At 36.3% G+C, this 23,727-nt stretch overlaps 2 long non-coding RNA genes across 2 annotated transcripts in view; both read left to right on the forward strand.

Annotated features, from left to right (window-relative positions):
• Positions 1 to 23,727, forward strand: part of LOC306652879 — a 45,085-nt gene that overhangs the window by 20,013 nt on the left and 1,345 nt on the right. The window lies entirely within an intron of this gene.
• Positions 588 to 9,848, forward strand: LOC306652880. Its single transcript, XR_013761567.1, has 3 exons — positions 588 to 721; positions 8,778 to 8,842; positions 9,814 to 9,848. It is a non-coding gene; the product is annotated as an uncharacterized lncRNA (long non-coding RNA).

The raw sequence follows: 23,727 nt of genomic DNA on the forward strand, positions 1-23,727 counted from the left end.
TTGGAAGGGGCAGGGAGAAGAAAATAGTTTTAATGGAATAAATGTTTTCTTTAATAAAGATAAGATATAGACAGTTGGTAAAGAGAAAAAAAGATAAGCCTTAGATTCTTGCGCAACTAGATTTCTTTCCTACCTTTTGTAATGTATCACCTTGAAGACAATACTTATGACTAAATATAAATATATTTCTGGATCACTATTATTATTATTATTAGCCTTAAAATAGTCTCTTTTGTTTGATCTTTAGTTTCCTGTGAATTACAATACATTACATCACACTAGGAAATAAATGGAGATTTCTTCATTGAAATCTTTACCATTCTCTGATAAATGACTTCATCATAGTTACTGTTCAAGGAAGGATTTTAAGTTTGTAACTTCTCCCTCATTGGGAAAAGAGGTTTGTTTTTTTTTTTCCTATTAGACTTTGAGATGATTTGCAAAACTGAACATTTGCTCTCCCAAGATGTTTATGTCTCTTAGTATCTGTAAACTAATATGTCAAACTGGAAAAATATTATAAATTAGCTGTTCAGATAACTCTACTAAAATTCTTAAGGTTGAATTAGCTTTCTTATTATAGAACAGCCCTCAAGTTTGCTATGGAGCACAAATCAGAACACACAACTGAGCTGCTTCTCCAGAATGGTGTTGATGTCTCTGCTACAGATAACTTTGGACAGATGGCATTAGCTTATGCTGCTGCTAGTGGTTATAATGGGTAAGTGTTTACATTAAAATACTAATGAACCTTGATTTGAGGCTCAAAATAATAAAAGCTGCTGCATTTTACACATCAGGTGAGATTTCATGGTATGGCTATGTATGAAAAAATAGTGCATTAGAGTACTTCATCAGTCTGCGCAAGAGTCTAGGTGAGAAGTGGTGATAAGTATGAGTTTTCTCCAAGGATCCTTTCATCCCTCTCCTCTCCTTTCCTTTCCTCATCTCCTTATACATGCTAGTGAATTGCTGTACCACAGAAATTCATCACTAGCCAGTATCTTAGGGTTTTAGAGATTTTATTGTCATGGTAACCAGCCTTATCTCTGTCATTCCAAGTATAATTCCTGACCATGGGGTATAAACCGTGTCACACTTTGATTTTTTTTAAGTTTATTTTTTTATTATAAACAAATGGGATACATGCTGTTTCTCTGCACATGGCGTAAAGGCATATCATTTGTGTAATCATAAATTTACATAGGGTAATTGTGTTTGATTCATTCTGTTATTTTTCCCTTCCTCCCACCCCTCCCACCCCTCTTTTCCCTCTATACAGTCCTTCCATCCTCCATTCTTGCCCCCTCCCTAATGTTAACTGTAAACACTAACCCCTCCCTCCCCCCAATTTGTGTCATCATCCACTTGTTAGTGATATCATTTGTCCTCTGGTTTTTTGAGATTGGCTTATCTCACTTAGCATGATATTCTTCAATTTCATCCATTTGCCTGCAAATACCATAATTTTATCATTCTTTATGGCTGAGTAATATTCCATTGTAGATATATATAAGTATATGTATATGTATATATATATGTATGTATATATATATATATATATATATATATATATATATATATACTACAGTATCTTTATCCATTCATCAATTGAAGGACATCTAGGTTGGTTCCACAATCTGGCCATTGTGAATTGAGCAGCTATGAACATTGATGTGGCTGTATCTCTGTAGTATGCTGATTTAAAGCCCTTTGGGTATAGGCCAAGGAGTGGGATAGCTGGGTCAAATGGTGGTTCCATTTCAAGTTTTCTAAGGAATCTCCACATTGCTTTCCAGAGTGGCTGCACTAATTTGCAGCCCCACCAGCAATGTATGAGTGTACCTTTCTCCCCACATCCTTGCCAACACCTGTTGTTGATTGTATTCTTGATAATCGCAATTCTAATTCTAAGATGGAATCTTAGGGTGGTTTTGATTTGCATTTCTCTGTTACTAGAGATGTTGAACATTTTTCCTATGTTTATTGATTGCTTGTATATCTTCTTTGTGAAGTGTCTATTCATTTCCTTAGCCCATTTGTCGATTGGATTATTTGTATTCTCGGTGTAAATTTTTTTGAGTTCTTTATAGATTCTGGAGATTAGTGCTCTATCAGAAGTATGATTCGCAAAGATTTTCTCCCACCCTGTAGGCTCTTTCTTCACATTGCTGATAGTTTCCTTTGCTGAGAGAAAGCTTTTTAGTTTGAATCTATTCCAGTTATTGATTCTTGCTTTTATTTCTTGTGCTATGGGAGACCTGTTGAGGAAGTCTGGTCCTAAGCCGACATGTTGAAGATCTGGACCTACTTTTTCTTCTATAATTTGCAGGGTCTCTGGTCTGATTCCGAGGTCCTTAATCCATTTTGAGTTTAGTTTCATTCACTGTGAGAGATATGGTTTTAGTTTCATCCTGTTGCATATGGATTTCCAATTCTCCCAGCACCATTTGTTGAGGAGGCTATCTTTTCTCCATTGCATATTTTTGGAACATTTGTCTAGTATGAGAAAATTGTATTTATTTGGGTTTGTGTCCGTGTCCTCTATTCTGTACCATTGATCTACCTTTCTACTTTTGTACCAATACCATGCCGTTTTTGTTACTATTGCTTTGTAGTAGAGTTGAAGATCTGGTATTGCAATACCCCGTGTTTCACTCTTCCTGCTAAGGATTGCTTTAGCTATTCTGGGTTTCTTTTTCTTCCAGATGAATTTCAATATTGCTTGCTCTATTTCTGTAAGGTACGTAATTGGGATTTTAATTGGAATTGCATTGAATCTGTATAGCACTTTAGGTAGTATGGCCATTTTGACAATATTAATTCTTCCTATCCAAGAACATGGGAGATCATTCTATCTTCTAAGGTTTTCTTCAATTTCTTTCATTAGTGTTCTGTAGTTCTCAATGTAGAGGTCTTTCACCTCTTTTGTGAGATTGATTCCCAAGTATTTTATTTTTTTTTTTTTGAGGCTATTGTGAATGCAGTAGTTTTCCTAATTATTCTTTCCAATGATTCATCACTTATGTATAAAAATGCATTAGACTTATGTGCATTGATCTTATATCCCAGTACTTTACTGAATTCACTTATGAGTTCTAAAAGTTTTCTGGTGGAATTTCATGGTTCCTCTAAGTATATAATCATATCATCAGCAAATAGGGATAGTTTGAATTCTTCTTTTCCTATTCATATCCCTTTAATTTCTTTGGTCTGTCTAATTGCTCTGGCTAGAGTTTCAAGGATGATATTGAATAGAAGTTGTGAAAGAGGGCATCCCTGCCTTGTTCCAGATTTAGGGGGAATGTTTTCAGTTTTCACCATTTAGAATGATATTAGCCATTGGTTTAGCATAAATTGCCTTTACACAGTTAAGGAATATTCCCACTATCCCTATTTTTCCTAGTGTTTTGAGCATGAAGGGATGCTGTATTTTATCAAATGCTTTTCCTGCACCTATTGAAATAATCATGTGATTGTTGATTTTAAGTCTATTGATATGGTGAATGACATTTATTGACTTCCTGATGTTGAACCAACCTTGCATCCCTGGGATGAAACCCACTTGATCATGGTGCACTATCTTTTTAATATGTTTTTGTATGCGATTTTCTAAAATTTTGTTGAGAATTTTTGTGTTGATGTTCATTAAGGATATTGGCCTGAAATTTTCTTTCCTTGATGTGTCTCTGTCTGGTTTAGGTATCAGTGTGATATTGGCATCATAGAATGAGATTGAGAGGGTTCCCTCCTCTTCTATTTTATGGAATACTTTGAGAAGTATTGGAATGAGCTCTTCTTTAAAGGTTTTGTAGAACTCGGCTGAGAACCCATCTGGTCCTGGACTTTTCTTTGTTGGCAGGCTTTTGATGACTTCTTCTATTTCATTTGTTGAAATTGGTCTATTTAAATTGTGTATGTCTTCCTCATTCAGTTTAGGCAATTCATATGTCTCTAGAAACTTGTTGATGTCTTCAAAATTTTCTATTTTGTTGGAGTAGAGATTTTCAAAATAACTTCTAATTATGTTTTGTATTTCAATCGTGTTTGTTGTGATATTTCCTTGTTCATTCCGAATTTTAGTGATTTGGGTTTTCTCTTGTCTTCTCTTTGTTAGGGTGGCTAAAGGTTTATCAATTTTGTTTATTTTTTCGACTATTTATTTTCTCATTTTTTTTGTATTGTTTCTTTTGTTTCATTTTCATTGATTTCAGCTCCGAGTTTAACTATGTTCTATCTTCTACTACTTTTGGTGCTGGTCTTTTCTTCTTTTTCTAGTGCTTTGAGCTGTACTGTTAGGTTGTTTATTTGTTGAGTTTTACTTCTTTTATTAAATGCACTCCATGAAATATATTTTCCTCTAAGTACTGCTTTCATAGTGTCCCAGAGATTTTGATATGATATTTCTTTGTTCTCATTTGCCTCTAAGATTTTTTTAATTTCCTTCCTAATATCTTCTGTTATCCATTCATCATATGAGAGCATATTGTTTAATCTCCAGGTGTTGAAGTAGGTTCTGTTATTTACTCTTTCATTTATTTCTAACTTCAATCCATTATGATCTGATAGAATACAAGGTCGTGTCTCTATCTTCCTGTATTTGCTAACATTAGCTTTGTGGCCTAATATATGGTCTATTTTAGTGAAGGATCCATGTGCTGTTGAGAAGAAAGTTTATTCGCTCTTGGTTGGATGGTATACTCTATAAATGTCTGTTAAGTCTAAAGTACTGATTGTGTTATTGAGATCTATGGTTTCTTTTTTCAATTTCTGTTTGGAAGATCTGTCCAGTGGTGAGAGAGTCGTGTTAAAATCACCTAGTATTATTGTGTTGTGATCTATTTGGTTTCTGAAATTGAGAAGGATTTGTTTGATATACATGGATGAGCCCCTCTTTGGAACATATATGTTTATGATTGTTATATGTTGCTGATTTATGCTTCCCTTAAGCAGTATGAAATGTCCTTCTTTATCCCTTTTCACTAACTTTGGCTTGAAGTCCACATTATCTGAAATGATGATGGACACTCCAGCTTTTTTGCTGAGTCCATGTGCATGGTATGTTTTTCCCCATCCTTTCACCTTTAGTCTATGGGTATATTTTTCTGTGAGGTGATTCTCTTGCAGGCAACATATTGTTGGATAATTCTTTTTAATCCAATCTGCCAGTCTATGTCTTTTGATTGATGAATTCAGTCCATTAACATTCAGTGTTATTATTGAGATATGATTTGTATTCCCGGTCATTTGGTTCATTTATTTTATTTTATTTCTTTATTCATTTATTTGACACGACTTGGTTCCTCCTTTATTTGACAATTCCTTTAGGATATTTCCTCCCTTTGCTGATATGCTTCTTTGTTTTTCATCTCTTCCTCATGAAATATTTTGGTGAGAATATTCTGTAATGCTGGCTTTCTTTTGCTAAGACTTTTAGCTTTTGTTTATCATGGAAGGATTTTATTTCATCGTCAAATTGAAAGGTAAGTTTTGCTGGGTATAAGATTCTTATTTGGTATCCATTTTCTTTCAGGTCTTGAAAAATGTTCCAGGCCCTTCTAGCTTTCAGGGTCTGGATTGAAAAATCTGCTGATATCCGTATTGGTTTCCCCCTGAATGTAATTTGCTTCTTTTCTCTCACATCCTTTAAAATTCTGTCTTTATTATTTATGTTTAGTATATTCATTATAATGTGCCTTGGTGTGGGTCTGTTGTAATTTTGTGTATTTGAAGTCCTATAAGCCTCTTGTACTTGATTTTCCAGTTCATTCTTCAGATTTGGGAAATTTTCTGACATTATTTCATTGAATAGTTTTTTCATTCCTCTGGTTTGTTTCTCTAAGCCTTCCTCATTCCCAATAATTCTTAAATTTGGCCTTTTCATGATATCCCATAGTTCTTGGAGATTCTGTTCATGATTTGTTACCATCTCCTCTGTTTGGTCAACTTTGTTTTCAATGTTAAATATTTTGTCTTCAATGTCTAAGGTTCTGTCTTCCAGGTGTTCCATCCTGTTGGATATGCTTTCTATGGAGTTCTTAATTTGGTTTATTGTTTTCTTCAATTAAAGGATTTCTGTTTTTTTTTTTTCAGAATCTCTAACTCTTTATTGAAATGATCTTTTGCTTCCTGTATTTGCTCTTTTAACTGTCGTTTGGTGCAATCATTCAATGCCTGCATTTGCCCTTTCATCTCTTCATTCAGTGCCTGCATTTGCTCTTTCATCTCACCATTTGCTTCCCTGATCATTTTAATTATGTACATTCTGAACTCATTTTCTGCCACTTCTTCTGCCAATGCTGTCATTGGGTTTTATTGATGTAACCTCTAGATTTGTATGGGGCATTTTCTTCCCTTGTTTTCTCATATTGTTCAGGTATCCGTGGACCGCTGAGATATTGCAGATTTCCTCTATTGATGTATAATGTCCCTGAAGAATTCTAGTATATCCCCTCTTAGCCTTCAGTGGACTGAAGTCTGGAGGAAGTTTATAGTGTGGTGCTCCACAAGAAAGCTTCCTCTCTAGGGGTGGTGACTTTCTGGTGGGGTATATTCCCTGCTAGTTGAAAAGAGGTGCCTCCAGTTGTTGACCAATGGTCATCCAAAGGGGAACTAGACTGTGGGCTGAGGCAAGACCTGTTTGGGCCTGTGTCTCACCCGGCAGGGAAGACTCACCTGGTGGAGAGGTCTCACTGGTTAGTTCCCCTCCTAGAAGTTCTCCTCAATCTACAACTACCACCTGGGCTGGGCTGTCTTCCTCTGCAACGTTCTCAGGGGCCCGGACCTTACTCCTGGGCCTGGGAGCCTTGCCCTTCACAGACAAGTCTCCTAGGCTGCTTCTCCTCAGAGAATCTGCCTGCAGTCCTGGAACCTTTGCTCCGCTCCTAAGCGTGTGTCTGTGTGGCTCTTCCACCAAGAAGCCTCCTAGATCGTGGGACCCTGCTCTACACCTAATCACCTTGCTATGAGGCCCCTCCTTTGAGCAGCCACCTGGAGCCCCATACAATCGCTCCGAGTCCCAGCAACCCATCACACGCCTCTTCTTCTGGACAGCCGCCCGGTGTTCCAGTGTGGTCACTAGGATTCCAAGCAACTCACTACGAGCCTCCTCCTCCTGCCAACCGCCTGTAGCCCTGGGCAGTTACTGGGAGTCCAAGTGACCCACCCCATTCCTCCTCCTGCAGGCAGCCTCCCAGTGTTCAGGAGTGGTTACTTTGAGTCAAAACAGCTCACCACTTGCCTCCTCCTCTGAGCATCCACCTGGAGCTCTGATGCAGTCACTGCAAGTCTAAAAAACCCGCTGCACTCCTCCTCCTCCTCCAGGCAGGCCCCGGTGTTCAGAAGTGGTCACTCTGAGTCCAAACAGCTTGCCATGCAGCTCCTCCTCTGGCAACTGCCTGTAGCTCTGGTACAGTCACTCCAAGTCCAAGCGGCCCGCCGTGCTCCTCCTCCTACTCAGCACAGGCCCTGGCATTCAGGAGCAGTCGCTTTGAGTCCAAACAGCTCACCACACAGCTCCTCCTCTGGCAACCACCTGTAGCTCTGGTGCAGTTGTTCCGAGTCCAAGCAGCCACACTCCTCCTCCTCCTCCTCCGGGCAGGCCCTGGTGTTCAGGAGTGGTCGCTCTGAGTCCAAACAGCTCTCCTCGCTGCTCCTCCTCTGGGCAGCCACCCAGAGCCCCAGTGGTTGCTCCGAGTCCAAGCACTGTGCTGAGCAGCCTCCTCTACAATGCTCCCAGTTGTCTGAGTTCACTGCTCCAGTGGGGGGAGGAGTGTCTCATTGAGGAGCTCTACTTCACAAGGTACCCTGAGTTCCGGGACTACCGCCCCTTCTGGGATGCCTCCCCAATGGGAGACACTCACCCAGCTGCTTTGAGTTGGTCCCAAGTCTCTCAATATCTCCTCTTTTGAATCCTGAGTCCTGGAGCAACATGAAATGCAGCCACCCTCTAGTTGGCCATCTTGAAAAACCTCCTGATTTTCTTAATTAGGTATTTGGGTCTTGATATGCCCAGTTGAGCAGAAAATCATTTTACTCTCCCCTGAAAATTAACTTTTCCACCATCCTTTAATTTCTTGAGGACCTAAGGATTTTCTTGAAGTCTAAGGAGAGGGGAGAGGACTTTTAAAATGCTTTCGTTTCTGTCAGTTCTTTTGCTGCTGTGTTGCTCTGCAGTCTGGTGATAATTACTTTATTACAAAATACCCTTATTGATTTCAGTCCCTGTGTTTTCATGGTAATACACACTTAGCCTTAAAAGTTACAACATTATTTTAAGTTAGGGTTCAACCCTTATTTTTAAAAGAAGCCTTAATCTTAAAAGAAATTAATTGTGCAAGAAGAAAGAGCTATTGTTTATAGGGACATGACATTTTCTGAGTTCAATCTATTATCATGTAATATACTTACTTTATTGCCCTCAGTGCATGATCATTACATCTTATTTTCTATTTTCTTAGTGTAATTTATGGGTTCAGTGACATGTGTGTGTGTTAACCCCAGCTATTTGGGAGACTGAGGCATGAGAATTGCTTGAGCTCTGGAATTCCATAGCAGTGCAGGCATCATTGTGAAATCCCATCTCAAAAACAAAAGAAAATAGAACAATTTACAAATAATTGTCAAGTTAATAAAATGTCTGGGATTACAAATTTGAAATGCATTTATAAAGTCTGATATTATATCTAATGTTGCCTAAAACATTTTTATGTATTGAATATGGTTTTTGTTTTCATATCAATATTAAAATTCTAACTTTATTAACTTTTCATACATAGTCATAGGGAATTAATTCTTCAATACATGAAAGCAGAACCAAAAAATTCTGAAAATATCAATGCAGGTAAGATTTCTGAAAGTGTACTTTTCTTGGTGTTAATGGCTTATATTACAAAATAAGAGTATATCTGGGTGCACTGTCAGCAGTGCTGTAATCTTGGGAGCTCAGGAGGCTGAGGCAAGAGGATTGCAAGTTCAAAGCTTCAGCAACTTATTGAGCCCCTAAGCAACTCAGCAAGACACTGCCTTAAAAATTAAAAAAGGACTGGGATATATTTCAGTGGTTCAGCTCCCCTGGGTTCAATTCCTGGTGTGAAAATAAATAAAAAGGAATAAAAATATTCTAATGGCAAAGGAGTAGTTTTATATATATAAATATATATATATGTATATGCATATATATTACATTCATATTGGTCTTAATTACTTTCTTAATAAGTCTAGAATTCATGATTATTTAAGCAACTAATTATAGGAAATTTATAATTTGAAATGATATAAAGAAATTTTATGTTAATTTAATTTTGGTCCCTGAAATCTTACATTTTTTTTGTATAAATATGAAAAATATTTTCAAATTATTATGTTGTGTTTCCTCTATCTGGAGCTGTTTTGTGTCATAACAACATAAGAATATTCTCTGATAATTGTTCCTTCTGCAATTAGTCCAGAAAGATTATGCTATATGTTTGACACCTTCTTTATGTTCCTGAATCTGCTAATAATACTGTTTTCTGTCCATCTTGCAACTATTAGTTAAAATTACATTCATGGGACCAACTGTTTACTGTTAGGTATCAAATTTTGAATAAATCCTACATTTCTTCCTTGCATTTGAAAAGTACAAAGTATGGGACATAGGAATTCTTAATTCATTAATTGTGTATCGGAGATATAATTATTACCTATTATAGAAAAGTCTCCATATAGGGGCCCAGAAGAATACTCTGTAACAAAGAATCACAGTCACACACATTTAATGTTTTATATTTTCTATTGTTGATTAAATAAATATTTTACTCTCTTCTTTAATAGTGGATGAAAATTCTACAGATGACCATTTAAACAGGTAGGATTTTATGTATTTTATAAGATAGTATGCTGACTGATTAGAGAATGAAGATAAAAGGAATAAGGATTTTTTGTGTGTTCCATTCTGTAATAGAGAGTTGTTCCTAATACTTGTTTATTAGAGTCATCATGGTGACTCTGAAAGTGCCTGGGCTATGATAACCTGTCATTCACTTATTAAGCAGCTGTCATTCATAGAAATTGACTCTTTGTCCCATGTTCCCATAATTAATAAGTGCCAGGCCTGCAGTTAGACTGTAAGCTTGCCTAGCTGACAATTCAATTGTATTCCTTCACCGTGTAGGTCAATGCCAGTGCAGAACTAGGATCAAGATGCAGGTCTATATTATGAATTCACAATGGCAAAATCAGTTGTATGTTAATTCTGATTCATAATTTATCTGAGCAGCCTTGTTACAGAGTTTTAGGAAAATCCTCACAGAGCTGCGACCACATGTTTTCTTCATAAACAAGATCAGGCTAGTCCTGTAAAGGAATTATTTTACTTGAAGTCAAGAATACCTTTGTGTAAATCATGTTATAGTAGATATATTAACCCTCTGTATACAGATATCTCTACTTCCTGATTTCCCAGGTTGGTTTCCTTCAAAACCCTATCCCCATGTAGTTCTGTTTTTATAAAGCTGTTTTATAAATCGAGAATTACATTTCCCTTCAGGTTACTATTCATATTAGTTTTATGAAGAATTTTTTTCCTTTTATGCTATTTTTTTCTTTTTCTATGATTAAAATCTTTTCTTGAACTTTTATTTTTACTTTCTGTTGTACTCTCTGGCTGTTTCTTTTATATTCTCTCAATTGAATATTTTTTTTCTATTGACTGAATCAAAATCTCAGTGAATTTCAGAATTTTAAGAAATTTTAGCAGCTAGTCAATGTACCCACTCATCCTTCAGTGTGTGTTTGACATGCTGGCCAAATGATGGTCATGATTGTGAACCTGAACTTATAGATATTAAAGGGACTTTCCTGAGTATTGAAAGCAATAGCAATGAGATTTGAACTGAGGCTCCTCAATTATAAACTCAGTGAAGTGAATGTGTTTACAACAGACATAACAGGTTAAGAGTGACTGTCCAAAGCAACTGAAGTGGGTAAGAATGGGATTACTAAGTGAGCCCAGCCATAGAGGATCAGAGTGAAACTAATGAAGGGGAAGGGCAAGGCTGAGGAGGAACATCATTTCATTGGATAGAAATAGGCTTATATAAAATAGACCAAAACCTTGGGGTTTATGACCAGTTTGATTAACACAAAACAGATATTCAGGACATACAGTACGGGATGCTCTCTAGAAAGGTATATTAAAATAGAATTTGAAGGAAGTTTTGAGAGTCCCATTATAATATTGTTTGTTTAATTGGAATAAGTGGCAAAATGCAAGGTTCTATTGAAAGATATTAAAATAATTTGAGCCACGGGGAAAAGTTTCCTGAGTTTACAGAGATGTGAGAGTGGTTTAGAGACTAAAACACTTGAGACTAGAATATGTTGGATACATGGATCTATGGCCTCTAGCAGGTGTCTATTCTCCTCCACTTCTTTTCCCAACTCACTCATCCTTCCCATGTATATGTGTGGTAGATCATGGTAGATCATGGAGATAACTGATGGTCTAGTCATCAAAGAGTTTCAGTTCAGTAGTTGGTAATGTGTTTGTGTTAAGGCCTGCGATTGATACTCCATTTAGCTTATTTTAAAGAATCAGAAACAAAAGCATATAGAGCTATGGCTCTTGGTCCTTTGAGTGTAACCTTGTGTCAGGAATCTGCACCTTCACAGATGTAGATTTAAAGGTTTAAGGGTACCACTGAGTCCTGAAAATGAGAGACTGAGGAGTGGTATCCCAGAGGAAGAATGATATTTCAATAATATTTAGGGAAACAAGGCACAATTACTAGTATTCTGCTTTTGAAGCAATCTTTCCTCTTGAGTATCTGATTGCTTGTAAAGGTAAGTGCTTGCTAGTTCATATGGATCTGAATAGAGTGGGACCTATAAACTTAAAAAGGTATTTTATAATTTGTAATATTTCAATGTGCCTGACAATAGTGTTCCCAATAACAACATATGCTTGAACATTCAATTTTGAAAAATTTTTTAAGGTTTTATGAAACTCAGTATAGTGTTGGTGTTTAAAGAAAAACAGTAGGTTTATTTTTTAGTTTATATATTTTGATGGGTCCTGGGGATTGAACTCAGGTGCACTCACCCGCTGAGCCACATCCCCAGTCTTATATTTTATTTAGAGACAGGGTCTCCCTGAGTTGCTTGGGACCTTGCTTGTGTTGATTTTGGTTTTGTTTTTCCTTTCCTTTTTTGTACTGGGGACTAAACCCAGGGATGCTTAACCACTGAGACTTATCCCAAGCCCTTTTGTTTTATGTTCTGTTTTGAGACAGGGTGTTATCAAGTCATAGGGCCTCACTAATTTGCTGAGGCTGGCTTTGGACTTAAAATGCTCCTGCCTCAATCTCCCAATTTGCTGTGGTTACAGGCATGCATTATCACACCCTGCAAAATGGGGTATTTTCTGTAGGTGATATCTATGCTGAAGAACCAGTACCACAGTTTTCACACCAGCTTACTTGGTCTTTGATCCATGGATAACCAAGAGAGAGGGCAGTCTTCATCTTGCTACCTTGTCTTGGGTTATCAAAGGTCTGTTCCACTTCAGGTCAAAAGAAAATATTATGATAGTTATTAATTGGACTTCAAGTTCAGCCTTAAAGACAGGCAGTTTCTGAGAATAAACTGTTCTCAAGTTCTGCCAATATAGTGGCTGTCAGTCTGAAATGGAATTAAGAGTGTGTTCATTGACAGGCTGGGTTGTGGCTCAGTGTAGAGCACTTGCCTGCCATGAGAGGCACTGATTGAGATTCTCAGCACCACTCATAAATAAATAAATTAATTAATTAAAGTTCTAACAACAAAATGGGTATATTCATTGACTAGTTCATAGTTTGATAAAGTTGAGGCAGAGTTTTATAAAATAGCTTATATTATAATCAAATCAGTCAAAAAATAGCATTTCATATAGATGAATCCAAATTTTCACCAGCGTTTATTGAGAAAAACCTACCTACCCAATTTATTATACATTTTTGCTCTAAAGTCATCCCACTGACACTGATCCTCATGGTGCCTGTCTTACATTGGATGAGCTCTACTACCAATCTCATTTAAAGGTAAAGTGATCTTTTGTATAATTAATTTTCTTGCTCTTAATATTTAGTTTTGAGGTGTTAATACTTGAAACTTAGCATTGGTTTCCTTGACATACTTTTTGCAAATTCACTCAGAAAAAAAATTTAAGAGAATTATGTTGATTTTTTAAAACATGTATAAATGCCAGAGTTACATTTGAGTATTTTAGTTTAGGGGGGCTAGAGGAAACTGGGCTTGAAAATACACATGACAGTAAAACTGTATTAGGAAAAAATTTCTCATTGCAAAAGAAATATGAAATATTTTGGTCAAGAATTTTTTGTTAGGTTTACATTAGTGTGAAATGTAAATCATACTTACATGATTTTTAACATTTATGCTCAAGTTATTTTTATAGAATACTGGAATTTCCCTCATGCCTATAATTTGAAATAAGTAAAGCACATTGCTTGCATTTTTTTTTTATTGAACCCTTAGATTTTACTACCATACATTTATAGAAGAACTTTTTCATTATTTCTATTGTTGGCCCCATTTTTACACTAAAATAATGTTAGAAATTATGGAAACAGAAATTTAGAATATGTGTATTAATTTATGGATTAGGGCGGCATTTGTAACTCAATTGTACAGCACTTGACTAGTCTGTGTGAGGCACTGGGTTCAATCTTCACTATCACATAAAACTATGTAAATAAATAAAGGTATGAAAATACAATAAAATTATAAAGTAATTTAAAAGGGATTTCACCATGCTTTCTGGCTCTTTCCACTAAGAGTATATTTAAAATTCTTCTTTTAATTGAAGATAGATTTCTTGAGCAAAATAACCAGTTGTAGAAGCAGAGACTCTCAGTAACCATATGATGATGTTACTTTCATAATTTTTTGTGTCATAGTGTCTAAAAGTATCCAAGTCCTTATGTCACATTCTGAGATACCAAATTTTAAGTTATTTGCTTAATTGTGTAACTATTCACTTTCTAGCTTTCAATTTTTAATGAGCTTTTCAATCTTAATAAATATATATGCATATTTTTGGAGCAGCTACAATAAGGTTTCAAATGTAAAAAACTTAATTTTTTGAACATGAATAAATTTGTAGAAAAAATTTGCTATACAATGAAGTGTTCTAAATAACATGCATGAAATGACTATCAGTTAACTCTACTGAATTCTAAAAATTATGCTTTAAGTTTGTATTCACTTTTGATGTCTGGGATATATAAATTCAGGTGAGCTATCTTGAATTGGTGCTGTAAAAAGAAGCAAACAAGTTAGAGAAATGTCATGAATATGAAAGTAGTAACCAGAATATCCTCCAAGCATCCTCTAATCATGAAGCATACATTTGGACTTAAGACGAAGATTTGCTTATTTTTTAAAATTATTTACTTCAAGACTCAGTATTTCCTTGCAGAAAACATCTCTCCAATGTCTGTTCTTTGAGCCATCTCTGTCACTATTCTTTGGTTATTTAGTAAATCTTTTCTTTTAATAACTGTGTGTGGTTTCCCTTCACTGCCCCCACAAGATTGTGGCATTCTTCTTCTATTCCTAGGAAGGATCAACATTTATATTTACATTTATTGTTAGCTATTTGACACACTGGATGGACAGAGCGTATACTCTTTGTGATTCCAACCAATTATATTTATAAGATACTCTTAAATCTCAGGTCTCATGCTTTTACCTCATGAGATAATTCATGCCAATATGTCAAAAAAGCTCATTCCAAATATCACATTTAAATTTCTAAGTTTTTTGAAAAGTACTCCAAACTACAGATGACTATAATTTTATCCTTGGTAATTTGGATTAATAAATTAGTTTTATGAATGTCAGTATTTGTGCAATTATCTTGGAGGTAAAGGGAGTCACATTTCAGATCTCTCTCTTATCTCTAATCATTCTTACCCCATGAGAAGACATAGCTCAGTAAGTTGAAGAACTGAAGTTTGATTTTATATTGGAATGACTCAGAAATATGTTTTCTTTCTCTTGTATCCTGCAGTAAAGGAAATTATTATGGTAATTTTTCATATTTGGTTTATTTACATCTAATATTTTTTCCTTCTCACAATATCCCCAAAGAAGAAGGAGAATCACTTCCAGCTTTTAATGAATCGAAGAAAGAGGGTAAACTATTTGAAGAATACTTATTGCTGAGTTGCTCAATGATTTGAAATTATGGAACATTTTCATATATTCTCTACTTTGTTTTTATTATTGCAGAAGCAAACACTGACACTAGGGAACCAGAAATCAGAACATTACCTGACAAGTGTAATGCTGATCATAAAAAGAAAAAGGTGGTGGAAACCACTCTTGTAGAATGTTGCAGCATAAAGAAACAATTCACATTTTCTCTTCACATTAGTTGGCCCAAAGGTAGAATTTAAAATATATATATATATATATTTTTTCTCTATTGTTTTTACATATCATCTCTCATATGTACATAATAATGCCAAACAACTTAGACATAAGTTTAAGGCCTCAGGATCCTTATAACAAGGATGGCAACAGTTGTGGTATATGTATAGAATCAACATTTGTAGAATATGGTGGGAATAGTCAGTTCTGTGGTAAGTCATCATATAACAAAATAATCAGAATGCAAACCAAAAGTATGGCTTGATTAATTTAAGTAGGAAGGATTAATTTATTTAGGGAAAGTTATTCTTGGTCTTTGGTAGGTGATGGTTCCTCTTTCTAGTTCATTAGGGCTTTGTAATGAAGGGCCATTGAATATTGTCAAACACTTTTCCTGCAGCTATTGAAATTATCTTATGATTTTGTCCTTGATTCTTTATCTGGTGCACTAGTTTTCTTAGTTTTCATATATTAAATCATTTTTGCATTTCTTGAATAAAACCAGCTGGCTCATGGTGTATGGTGAGTGTGTGTGTGTGTGTGTGTGTGTGTGTGTGTGTGGACCCAGAGACTTAACCAAGGTATACTCTACAACTGGCCACACCTCCAGGTCCTTTTTTTGTTCATTTTGAGCCAGGTCTGTAAATTTCCAGGGTTGACTGAAACTACAAATCACCTGACAACCTCCTGGATTTCTGGGAATACAAAAATACACCACTTTGTCCAGCAGTGTTTGTTGTTTTTAATGTGATGTTGAATATATTTTGTGAATATTTTATGAAGATTTTTAGACTACAACCCTCAAGGATATTGGTCTGTAGTTTTATTTACTTGTGTCCTTATTTTCCATTTCAATCAGGGTAATACTGACTTTGTAGCATTACTTTGGAAGTCTTTCCTCTCTTACATATAATGGTGGGGCACAGGTATCAGCTCTTCTTTGAATACCTGTTAAAATTCTGCCTTGTATTCACCTCTGGTCCTGGAGGCCTTTTCTTCCTGCTTCAATATAATTGCCTGAGACCTCTGAAGCCCCAGTGCAGGTTCAGCCTGGTCACCAGAGGGGGCAGCGGGGCCCTCATGTTCGGGCACCTCAGCAGCTTTGGATCCACCATACACCATTCCTGCCCAGTCGGGTGCAGCCAGTCGAGACTGCGGGGCATTGCACAGGTGGCGGCCTGTGAAAGCCCCAGGCTCCACGTGTAAGTTCCTGTTCCGGACTTCCCGCAGCCCTTCCTCAGGCCAGGAGGCAGGCCCACTGAGAGAGAGGGTGAAGAAGCCAAGTGGAGGCTTCTCAGAAACCACCACCCAAGGGTCACACTGGTCTCCTCGCTGGTCCACAGACACAGGCTAGTATATGGGAGTTCCTGGGTTCAATCCCCAGCACTGCAAAAATAACAAAAATCTGTAGGTCTATCATCTGCCATTTGCCTGCCTTTCACCTGTCCATTGCCTGCCTTACTCCTATCCATCACCCAACACTCTGGGTTCATCTCGCAATCTTCCAAAAACAGTCAGCAAACTGATCGCCAACTGCCAGTGGAGCACCAGCTGCCTGCTGCTGCCTGCAAGTTCACTGTTACAGTACCTACAGGTTTGATTATACGTGCCTGCTGCCATTTTGAGACAACAGCCAGGCCACGTAGGAACCCTGGCCAGACTGACTGAGCCCTGTCTCCAGGATCCCTCAGCCTGACCGATCACTCCCTCCCTCTGAGGCCCTCACATCGACTGAATGCTCCTTGCAGTCAGGACCCCCAGATGAACTGATTGTGCCCTATCACTGGAACCCCAGACTGACTGATTGCACCCAGCAGCCAGGATCCCACAACCAAACCAAACACACCCAACCTCCAGGAACCCTGCCAGACCAACTGCATCCCGTCTCCAGGACCTCCAGATGACCACGTCCACCCCTGAACTGCAGCTCCCCATTCGCCAACACATTTAGAACCCAGAGTTGTCATCTTGTATAATCCTGGAAGTCATAGCTCCGATATTTGGGTGGGGCAAAACCCATCCTGTGACACCTGCTGGAGGCTTGAAGCTCATTGTCAGGTACCTCTCATGCATCAGGCTACTGAACACTGGGAGGTTTCATTAGTATATGACTGTTATACAGTAGAATTTCTTTTTCTACTTTAAAAATTTTTTTTAATTTCTTTACTTTTCTTACTTTCTTTTCCTTTTGTTTACCTGTTCCCTCAAAGTCTCTTTCTCTATTTTTTGCATGCTAAATTCTGATTTCTTTTGATTACACTCTCATCCTTTCTATTTCCTAGAACTTCTGTATATTCTGTTCTTATCCCATTAACAGCCACATTCTACATCCCTCTGCATCCTCTTTGTCCTCCAATAGAAAATGCAGACCTTATTGCAAACATGTTTGTTTTACCGAAGATAATATTTGAACTCATTCTGTTTACTATCACAATTTTGTTATTGTCCCTATAGGGGCTATTTGGTCTAGGAATGCATAGTGTCCCATTTGGGCAATGCTAATATTGATCCTCCCTTAAAGAAAGGGTTTTGGAAACCTATAGGGTCACTATAAGCCTATAGGGGGAACTCTGCAATACCGCAGATCTGCACTGCTAGAGGGGAAGATATACGTGAAAAACATGAAAAAAACAAGGGAAGAAAATGCTCTAGACAAATCTAGATTCTATATTAATAGAATCCAATGACAGAATGTTAGAAGAAATGTCAGAAAACAACTTCAGATTATACATGATTAAGATGATTCACAAAGTACAGGATGAGATAAGAGAGCAAATGCAGGCAATGAATGATACTACCAATAAACTAACAGCAACTGCAGAAAGCAAAAGACCATTTCAGTAAAGAGATACCGATTCTCAAAGAAAAAGAAAAAAAAGAAAGAAAACCAAATGGAAATCCTTAAAATGAAGGAAACAATAAACCAAATAAAAAACTCAATGGAAAGCATCACCAAAAGACTAGACCACTTGGAAGACAGAATCTCAGACAATGAAGACAAAATATTTAATCTTGAACAAAGTTGTCCAAACAGAGAAGATGGTAAGAAATCATGAATAGAATCTCCAAGAACGATGGGCCATCATGAAAAGAACAAATTTAAGAATTATTAGGATAGAGGAAGGCACAGAAATACAAACCAAAGGAATGAACAACCTCTTCAATGACATAGTAACAGAAAATTTCCCAAACCTGAAGAATAAAATGGAAAATCAAATACAAGAGGCTTACAGAACACCAAATGCACAGAATCACAACAGATCCACACCAAGGCAAATTATAATAAAAATGCCTAATATTCAAAATAAAGATAGGATTTTGAAGGCCACGAGAGAAAAGCATCAGATTACATATAGGGGGAGACCAATACAGATAGCAGCCGACTTCTCAACCCAGAGTCTAAAAGCTACAAGGGCCTGGACCAACATATTTCAAGCTCTGAAAGAACATGGTTGCCAACCAAGAATTCTATACCCAGCAAAACTAACCTTCAGATTTGAAGATGAAAGAAAATCCTTCTATGATATGCAAAAGTTAAAAGAATTTACAAATAGAAAGCCTGCACTACAGAATGTTCTCAACAAAATATTCCATGAGGAGGAAATGAAAACAACAATGGAGGTCAGCAAAGGGAGGAACTACCTTAGAGAAAAAAAACAATCAAAGGAGAAACCAAGCCAACATAAAAACCAAAAAAAGCCAAATGACTGGGAATACAAATCATTTCTCAATAATAACCATGAACGTTAATGGCATAAACTCATCATTCTAAAGACGTAGCCTGGCAGAATGGATTAAGAAGAAAGACCCAACAATATGCTGCCTGCAAGAGACTCATCTCATAGAAAAAGACATCAACAGACTAAAGGTGAAAGGATGGGAAAAAAACCTACCACACACATGGACTCAGTAAAAAAAACGGGGGTTTCCAACCTTATATCACATAAAGTGGACTTCAAGCCAAAGTTAGCCAGAAGGGATAAAGAAGGACATTTCATACTGCTTAAGGGAACCATAAATCAGGAAGACATAATGATAGTAAATATTTATGACCTAAACAATTGTGCATCCCTATACATCAGACAAATCCTTCTCAATTTCAAGAATCACATAGACCACAACACAATAATTCTGGGCAACTTTAATGCAACACTGTCACCACTAGATAGATTTTCCAAACAAAATTCAACCAAAGCAACCATGGAACTCAATAATACAATCAATATCCTAGACTTAATAGACATATATAGAATATTCCATCCATCAAGGAGTGGATACACTTTCTTCTCAGCAGCACATGGAACCGTATCAAAAATAGACCATGTGTTATGCCAGAAAGCAGCCCTTAGGAAATGCAAAAAAAAAAAGAGATACTGCCTTGTGTTTTATCAGATCATAAAGGTCTGAGAGTAGAAATCAATGACAAAATAAAAAAGGGAAATTACTCCAACACTTGGAGTCTAAATAATATGCTACTGAATGAAACATGGAAAACAAAAAACATCAGCGAGGTTATTAAAAAATTCTTAGTGGTCAATAAGAACAATGATACAACATATCAAAATCTCTGGGACACTATGAAAGCGGTTCAAAGAGGAAAATTTATTGCATCGAGTGCATTCCAGAAAAGAATGAAAAGTCAACAACTAAATGTAGTAGCATTACAGCTCAAAGCCCTAGAAAAAGAAGAACAGAATAATAGCAAAAGTAGTAGAAGACAGGATATAATTAAAATCAGAGCTGAAATCCATGAAATTGAAACAAAAGAAACTATTCAAACAATTGACAAAACAAAAAGTTGGTTCTTTGAGAAAGAAAACAAAATAGACAAACCCTTAACCACAGTAACAAAGAGGAGAGAGAAGACTCAAATTACTAAAATACATGATGCAAAAGGAAATATCACGACAGATACCACTGAGATACAGAACATAATGAGAAGCTACTTTGAAAATCTGTATTCCAACAAAATAGAAACTCCCAAAGACATTGACAAATTTCTAGAGACATATGCTCCTCCCAAACTGAACCAGGGTGACATACATGATTTAAACAGATCAATATCAAGCAATGAAATAGAATAAGCCATTAAGAATTTACCATCCACGAAAAGCTCAGGACCAGATGGATTCTCAGCTGAGTTCTACAAGACCTTCATAGAAGAACTCATTCCAATACTTCTCAAAGTATTCCAGGAAATAGAAAAAGAGAGTACCCTACTGAACTCATTCTATGAAGCTAATATCACACTCATACCCAAGCCAGGGAAAGACACATCAAGGAAAGAAAATTTTAGACCAATATCCTTGATGAATATAGATGCAAAGATCCTTAACAAAATATTGGCAAACCATATCCAAAAACTTATTAAGAAAATTGTGTACCACGATCAAGTGGGGTTCATTCCTGGAACGCAAGGATGGTTCAACATTTGTAAATCAATAAACGTAATCCATCATGTCAACAGACTTAATGATATGAATTATATGGTTATTTCAATTGATGCAGGAAAAGCTTTTGACAAAATACAACACCCCTTCATGATCAAAAGAAAAAATAGGGATAGTACGAACATACCTAAACATTGTAAAGGCTATTTATGCTAAGCAAATGGCCAACATCATTCTTAATGGAGAAAAACTGAAACCATTCCCTTTAAAACAGGAACAAGACAGGGAGGTCCTCTTTCACCACTTCTATTCAACATTGTCCTCAAAACTCTAGCCAGAGCAATTAGGCAGACCAAAGAAATTAAAGGGATACAAATAGGAAAAGAGGAACTTAAGGTGTCACTATTTGCGGATGACATGATTCTATATTTAGAGGAACCAAAAACCTGCTCCATAAAACTTCCACACCTCATCAATGAATTAAGCAAAATAGCAGGCTATAAAATCAACACACAAAAATCTAAAGCATTTTTATTCACAAGTGACAAAACAGCTGAAAGGGAATTGAGGAATGCAACCATTTGCAGTAGCCTCAAAAAAAATAAAATACTTGGAAATGAATCTATCCAACATTGTAGAAGATCTCTACAATGAAAACTAGAAAACATTGAAGAAAGAAATTCAGGAAGACCTTAGAAGATGGAAAGATCTCCCATGATCTTGGATAGGCAGAAATAATATTGTCAAAATGGCCATATTACCTAAAGTGCCATACAGATTCAATGCAATTCCAATTAAAATTCCAATGACTTACCTTATAGAAATAGAGCAAGCCATCATGAAATTCATATGGAAGAATAAGAAACCCAGAATAGTTAAGCAATCCTTCGCAGGAACAATGAAACAGGGGGTACCACAATACCAGAACTTCAACTATACTACAAAGCAATAGTAACAAAAACAGCATGGTATTGGCACCAAAATAGACAGGTAGATCAATGGTACAGAATAGAGGACATGGACACAAACCCAAATAAATAAAATTTTCTCATATTAGACAAATGTGCCAAAAATATGCAATGGAGAAAAGATAGTCTCTTCAACATATGTTGCTGGGAAAACTGGAAATCCATATGCAACAGAATGAAACTAAACTCCTATCTCTCACGCTGCACAAAAATCAACTCACAAAGGATCAAGGACCTTGAAATCAGACCAGAGACCCTACATCTTATAGAAGAAAAAGTAGGTCCAAATCTTCACCTTGTTGGCTTAGGATCAGACTTCCTTAACAGGACTCCCATAGCACAAGAAATAAAAGCAGAAATCAATAACTGGGATAGATTCAAACTAAATAGGTTTCTCTCAGCACAGGAAACTATCAGCAATGCGACAAAAGAGCCTACAGAGTGGGAGAATATCTTTGCCACTCATACTTCAGATAGAGCACTAATTTCCAGAATATATAAAGAACTCAAAAAACTCTACACCAAGAATACAAATAACCCAATCAACAAATGGGCTAAGAATATGGACAGACACTTCAGAGAAAAAAATCTGCAAGCAATCAACAAACATATGAAATAAGAGAAATGCAGATAAGAGAATTTCTCTTAGTAATAAGAGAAATGCAAATCAAAACTACACTAAGATTCCATTTCACCCCATTTAGAATGGCGATTATCAAGAATACAAGCAACAATCGGTGTTGGAGAGGATGTCAGGAAAAAAGTACATTCATACATTGCTGGTGGGATTGCAAATTATTGCAGCCACTCTTGGAAACAGCGTGGAGATTCCTTAGAAAACTTGGAATGAACCTACCATTTGACCCAGCTATCCTACTCCTTGGCCTATATCCAAAGGACTTAATATCAGCATACTACAGAGATACAGCCACATCAATGTTCATAGCTGCTCAATTCACAATAGCCAGACTATGGAACCAAACTAGATGCCCTTCAATTGATGAATGGATAAAGAAACTGTGGTATGTATATACAATGGAATATTACTCAGCTATAAAGAATAATAAAAATATGCCATTTGCAGGCAAATGGATGAAATTGGAGAATATCATATTTAGTGAGATAAGCCAATCTCAAAAATTCAAAAGATGAATGATCTTACTGATAAGCAGATGATGACACGTAATGGGGGGTGAGAGGGGGGCAAGAATGGAGGAAGGAGGGACTGTATAGAGGGAAAAGAGAGGTGGGATGGGTGAGGCGGAAGGAAAATGACAGAATGAATCAAACATCATTACTCTATGTAAATGTATATATATATACCATTTGCAAATGGTATGCTGTTATTCCATGTACAAAGAGAAGCAACATGTATCCCATTTGTTTACAATATAAATAAATTTAAAAAAACAATATAATTGCCTGCTATTAAGTCGGATTTTTTCATTTGTTCAATTCATGTTTTGTGTTGTTTAGATTCATATCTAATAATTCATAATACATTCTAGGCTTTCTATTTTTTACCATGTCAGTCTTCATAATGTTTCTCTAGTTGTTCCAGTTTATTGAACAATAAATTTTCCAGATAATTTCTAGTGGTGTTCTGGAATTTAGTGATCTGTTGTAATACTTCTCTTTTGGTTTCTAGGTTAATTTGTTTCATCTTTCTCTTTCATTACCTTGGATAGGGGTTAATCAATTTCAATTCCCTTTTCAAAACCAAACTTTGTTCCTTTATTACATTGTATTTTTCCTTTGTTTTCTATTTTATAGTTTAAACTCTGAATAATAATATTTCCTTTATTGTACTTGTTCAGATTGATTTATTGTTGTTTTTCCTATACCTTGCATTGCAACATTAGGTTTTTTATTTGACATCTCTCAACTTTTTAAATGTAGAGTCATTTTTATGAAGTTCCCTCTTACAACTGCTTTTGCTAGATCAGGGGAGAGCG

This window comes from Sciurus vulgaris (assembly GCF_902686455.1).
Source record: "Sciurus vulgaris genome assembly, contig: HiC_scaffold_633_arrow_ctg1, whole genome shotgun sequence".
In the NCBI taxonomy this organism is placed as follows: domain Eukaryota; kingdom Metazoa; phylum Chordata; class Mammalia; order Rodentia; family Sciuridae; genus Sciurus; species Sciurus vulgaris.